The sequence below is a fragment of the Vicugna pacos genome, chromosome 8 (assembly GCF_048564905.1).
Source record: "Vicugna pacos chromosome 8, VicPac4, whole genome shotgun sequence".
NCBI lineage: Eukaryota > Metazoa > Chordata > Mammalia > Artiodactyla > Camelidae > Vicugna > Vicugna pacos.
Genome location: NC_132994.1, coordinates 17,829,215 through 17,835,214, shown reverse-complemented (window position 1 = coordinate 17,835,214; position 6,000 = coordinate 17,829,215).

The following is a 6,000-nucleotide window of genomic DNA, read 5'->3' as shown; positions in this document are numbered from 1 at the left end:
AGGGTCACAGCCCAAAGCCTAGAGCTGATCTAGCTCGACCTCACATACCTCCACGTCACAGAGGAAGAGACTGAGGGACGAAGATGTGAAGGGCCTTGTCTCAAGTGAAACAGTTATTAGCAGAAGGTGGGGGGGGGGGCTGCCTGCTGGTTCTCAGCTCTCTCCACCACACCCCACTGCCTTACAAGGAAAATCTGCCTTCTGGAAGGGTGACTCCCCGCTGTTCTGCTGAAGCTGCCAGTCACCACTGGCCAATCCAAGAGTAACTCAATGTTCCTTGTGTTGACTTCTCTCTAACTCTGCTCATATTCAGAAACAGCATTTAATGGGGGGAGGGTATAGCTCAGTGGTAGAGTGCATGCCTAGCATGCACGTGGTCCTGGGTCAACACTCAGTACTTCCACTAAAAAATAAATAAACCTAATTATCTCCCCCACCAAAAAAAAAAAAGACAGAATTTAAAAAATCTGACACCAACAGTCTCTCGGTGCGCCATAGGAGGGGACCAGCATTTCTCTTCCAGGGGAAAATGTGAAAATGTATAAAAGGTGACCGAATGATAGGCAGCAAGAAACAGTCACTTTTATTATAAAATTGGGGGACATCTACATGTTTTGATCATTACATTGAAAACCAGATCCATTTAAAGGTTCCCTAAGAAGAAATCACAGAAAAGTAGCAAGAAGACAGTGTCAGGAGGTTTTCAGAAAAGATGTTTTTTAATCTTTTATTCATTAGCAGGTGAGGGCAATGACAGATAAATTGTATCCTGCCGTAAGATTTATATCATCCAAGGTTATAGAAGCTGACACTCTGATTTTTCTGCATGTACCACATACTTCATTCATTAAAATCAGAAGACATAGTAAACGTCTGAATGTTTACATTCTTTTACTGATTTACACAACTGGTGCCTGCATCCTGAAATACATAAAATGGAAATTAGGTATAATCAACATAATTAGCATCACTGCTCCATCATTTAAAAAACGATTTTGAGAAAGGAAAAAGGACAGGTTTGAAAGTGTCCTCCAATTGCGGTTTTGTAGTTCTAGTCTCATTTCTTCATCCCTGATCTTCAAAACCTAATCTTCCGGGGTGAGCGGGGTTAAGATCACGCTCCCTTGGAACGTACGTGTGCACGTTTTTAAGGTTTTATTAGGTTCTCTTTTATTACCTTTATGTTCACATCCCTGGTGGGCACACTCCATTTTTAATAAGCTGGAAAATCCTGTCAAGAGATTGTTCAGTGGTCGCATTTATCTAGCAGGCCAGTCACCGAGCCAAGAGGTTGGCCTCCGGGCTCGGTGAGGACGCTGGGGAGAGCCTCAAGCTGGCTCAGCTTCCCCATTTTAAATGACAGCTTTTTCATTCTGCTGCTCATCCAGAATCAAAGGGATTTCAAAGCTCGTTCACCTCCATGGAAGAAGGGGGCCAAGGGAAGAGGGTACATTCTGCTTCTTCACAGCAGGGAAACGGAAGACTTGGCTGAGTCTTTATTTTATGAGTCATTATTATTGTTGTTGTTGTTATACTTTTTGCTTATGAATATGGAGGGGTTTTTTGGCTTTTTTTTAATGGAGGTACTGGGGATTGAGCACAGGACCTGGTTCATGCTAAGCACACACTCTGCCTCTGAGCTATATCCACCCTCCGCTGGAGGTTTGTTAATAAAAAACAAATACGTCTCTCAGCCAGGAAGCCAGCAAAGCCTGGTAATACGTCTCCTGCTGGAAAGGCACTCTGGGTTCCATGCTTTGTCCCATTATCTCTCTCTTTTACCTGCAGAACCATCTGGGGATGCGAGGACACACAGGGTTCAGGGGGCCTCACAGGAACCCTGAACAATCCCAGTCATTAGTGCGTCTGCCGCTAGAAAGGCAGAAAGGCAGAGACGTTTCCAATGCAGGAAATAATTGCCAAGACACACAAAACTGCTAAGCTAGAGAGATATCAACCCCATTTCCAAAGATTAAAGGGAGACGAGGTGACCTTTGGGACAATGCCAATTTGGGTAAATACGTGCCTGTGCCTGTGTGTTGAAATGCATCCTCACATCTGAAAAAGACACTAACTTTGGGTCTCCTTCCCCCCAGCACTGTGCTGCTAACAACAGGACCATGTCAGTTTTTTCCACACTGGCTGGAGGATACCAGGATTTGGAAGAATTTGCAAATGTTCACCAAGAGGTTTTGAAGGGAGTTAGATAACGTAGGTAACCATAAATTCAGAGATGTATTAGCAAGTCTGGAACAAATTGCAGGCTCTCCTCAAAGTCCATGTAGGCTTCAGGGTCTGGCAGCTTTGATGGCTTACTTAAGAATCTCAGCCCACCGCTGCTCTGAATAGCCATGGGGAAGAGAACTCTACCACAAACACAGATACACGCTTTCACCAATGCCACATGGGCCATTCCTACTTAAGATGATAGACCATTCTCAGCTAAAATTATACAACCATCTGGTCAGCCCAATTCCTGGACTTAACTCATGTTAAGGTTTAAGGTAGCATTTGGGTTCCTAAACCAACACTCACTCATCTTTCTCTCCACTGCTGTGGAGATGCCAGAACAGACATCTGAACAAGAATCCAAGCATCCCACATGAACTTCCAGGGATAAAGGGGGGTGGCAATTGGGATGAAAAGGAGGGACACAAAACAGCAGTTCTCCCTCACAAGATACAGGCCATGCCTCTTGCTCCCCACCCCTCCTGAGAAGCTCCTTCAGTGCATGGTAGTCTCAGTTCATAGACTAGCATCAAGGTACCTCTTGCAAACACCTGTTGAGCCCGTTTCCTGAAGCAGAGTGATGACGAATGACCCAGAAGTAACTAGTTAGGCTGCTCCCCAACGCTGTGTGAGTTTGCCTGTAATCCCAGCACCGTCTGTGTCGTAGGTGGGCTTGTCAAACACAAAACTTCCATCATTCCACTGCTCTCCATCAGCTCCTTTCCTTCCGAAAGGCTTTTCCAACCAAGGGAGTGCACTTTCCAGTCTTCAGTATCTCCTGACATCTTTTTTAAAACAACTTAAATGAGGTATTGTTTGCATGCCATCAAATTCACCTGTTCTAAATGTAAAATACATTGATTTTTAGTAAGTTTTCTGAGTTGGGCACCCATCGCCACAATCCGTATATAGAACATTTCCAGCACTCCAGTAAGATCCCTTATGCCTGCTCTCCCCTCACATCTTAATGATATTGTTTGACAAGTAACTGAGAGTAAGACTAAGACACAGAGGAAGGGACAGAAAGAGTGCACTTTAGAGGGTGAAACAACTCCAGAGGGAGATGCGATGGGAAATGCAGGAGGAAGACTTCAGATAACCTCAGAAGACAACCCTGGAATGCTATGTCAGAGGTGGCCAGTTCTTCACCTTTGCTCCTCAACAAAAAGCGGTCAGATTATAAAAACATATTCTTAACACATGATCTAGCACTCATGTTCCTTGGTATTCACCCAAAGGAGTTGAAAACCTATGTCCACACATAAACCTGCCCATGGGTGTTTATAGTCAAAACCTGGAAGCAACCAAGACACTCTTCAGTAGGTGAATGGATTAATAAACTGTGGCACATCCAGACAATGGAATAGTATTCAGCACTTTAAAAAAAATAGCTATCAAGCCCTGAAATGACATGGAGAAAACACACGACAAAGTAAAAGAGGCCAATCTGAAAGGGTTGTATACTGTACAATTCCAACTATATGATATTCTGGAAAAGGCAACATGATGGAGACAGTAAAAAGTCAGTAGTTTAGGGTTGGAGGGAGGGGAGGGGTAAATAGGTATAGAACAGAAGATTTTTAGGACACTGTAAATACACTGTATGATACTATAAAAGTAGATACATGTTATTAGTGATTTGTTCAAACCCATAGAATATACAGCACCAAGAGTGAACCCTAATGTCAATTATAGATGCTGAGTAATTATGATGTGTCAACATAGGTTCATCAGCTGTAACAGATGTACCTCTCTGGTGGGGCTGCTGATAATGGGGGAGGCCATGCTTGCATGGAGGCAGGGGTTATAGGGGAAATCTCTGTACCTTCCTTTCACTTTTACTGTGAACATAAATCTGTTCTAAAAAATAGTCTTAGAAAAAGGCCGTCAGAATACATGGTCCCACTAAATGCAATACAACTGGGAGCAAAGCGTAGAAGACCCCTTTTCCCAGAATGCCCAATACCTAATCCAGCACCTTGCTCAGGGTTGATATTTAATAAATGTTTGCTAAACTGAAGTGAGTTGGAGAGAGGAGGAATTGCAGGGGGAAATGCCTTCTCATGGATAGCTACCACCCAGCATCCTTTCCCACTTTCTAATGGCCCTCCAGTGTCATTTTTGGTAGTCACCTCATCCCACCGTGCTTCATCTTAGAGAGACGGTAATTCTAGAGATCCAGGAAGCCATGAGATTGGACTTTCTTTCTTCTCACTCCAACATATCCAGGGACAAATGTGTCATTCGGACTTTCTCTAAACCAATGATTCAAGGTCAGCAGGAAGGGCTGTGCATCGTCCACGGCCACCATTGTCCTGACCTCACTCAGTTCAACCTGCTGTGATTTCTGATTCATGGCTGCCAGAGATGACTTGTTCCTCCTAGTCACACGCCCAGGTGCCCACCTCCTGCTGATTCTGTCTGTCCTTTCAGTAATTCCTTTTTATCACACAGAATTAGTTTCTATTGCTTGCAACCAAAGAGCCCTAACCACTTCAAGCCCTTTAAAAGCAATGCCAATGATACAGGTGAGAGGTTATAAGGGCCTAAACTGGGTAACAGGGTAGCTTCCATAATAAGGAAGGTCAGGGGTAACTATTTTGTGACTAAAGAGATATTTCCAGGCATGAAAGGTCAAAGTTGACCTCAACATTTTACACTTCATGTGTTTCTACCATGAAGTTTTGCCCATCATTTGAACTTTCACTTAGGTGGGCCGAGAAAAGTGATTACACATTTCTCATAAACAGATCAACAGTGCAAATTATTTTAAGCCCTAACACATGAAGATGAATAATTTTCACATGCTTTTCACTTTACGGGGAGAACAACCAACACGGCTCGTCAGGCAGTTGGTCTCACTGCTCAACCTCACGCACGTGCCGTCTGGGCAAGTGAGTCAGTCTCCTCTAAGCGCTGCTTCCTGTTGAATGGAAGAGCCAAGGTTGTGAGTCATCCCTGCTCAGAGCCAAGAGTCTCTGATTCGGTATTATTTTCTGCCTTACCACACAAGGTTCAAAATGTCCAACCTCTTTCCCTTAGCATCAGTGCCCAGTCACAGTCTAGAAGTGGCTGCATTAAACATGTCTAGAGTGGCTTCATTAAAAATGGTCGTTGTCAGAAATCATTGATCCTGTCTGTACTCCTCCAAAATAAAAATGTAAATAAATAGAAAAGAAAAAGAAAAAGCAACCAAGAGATAGCGAAGTGCCGAGGGATACAATATAACATGTTCATGCTAAATGCCAGCCTCAGTGGTTCGATGCCCAGTTGATTATGGTGAAGGCACTAGGCAGAAGACAAAATGGGGACTGAATAAATGTGCTGCCGCATGAAAACTATTTATGAATTTCCAGGCCGTCTGCTGTTGAATAAAAGCTATAATCATTGGACAGATACACACTTTGTTAGTGCTACTTCAGACTGACTCTTTACCAAATTGCTCCAATCCTTTCAGGTGAGGGAATCACAGAGCACCTTTGAGGGGAATCACGGCTTTGTGTATGAGAGGTGAAAGGCCAGCAAAAATAACAGAGCAATTGCCCATTACCAAAGGGCGACGGGGTGGAAGACTTGTAGTGCACTTCAGTTGGAAGGGATCTCTGAGGTCACAGAGTCCAACGCCCCCACCCAGGACTGCAGCCTGCCAGTTAGAGCCCACTCATCAGATAATTTCCAGTGGTGCCGTATCATGTACAAATGCTATGGTGATTCTCCTCGTATCTCAAAGACTGGGAATCTGATCCAAGAGCAGGAACAGATTAGTAGAGT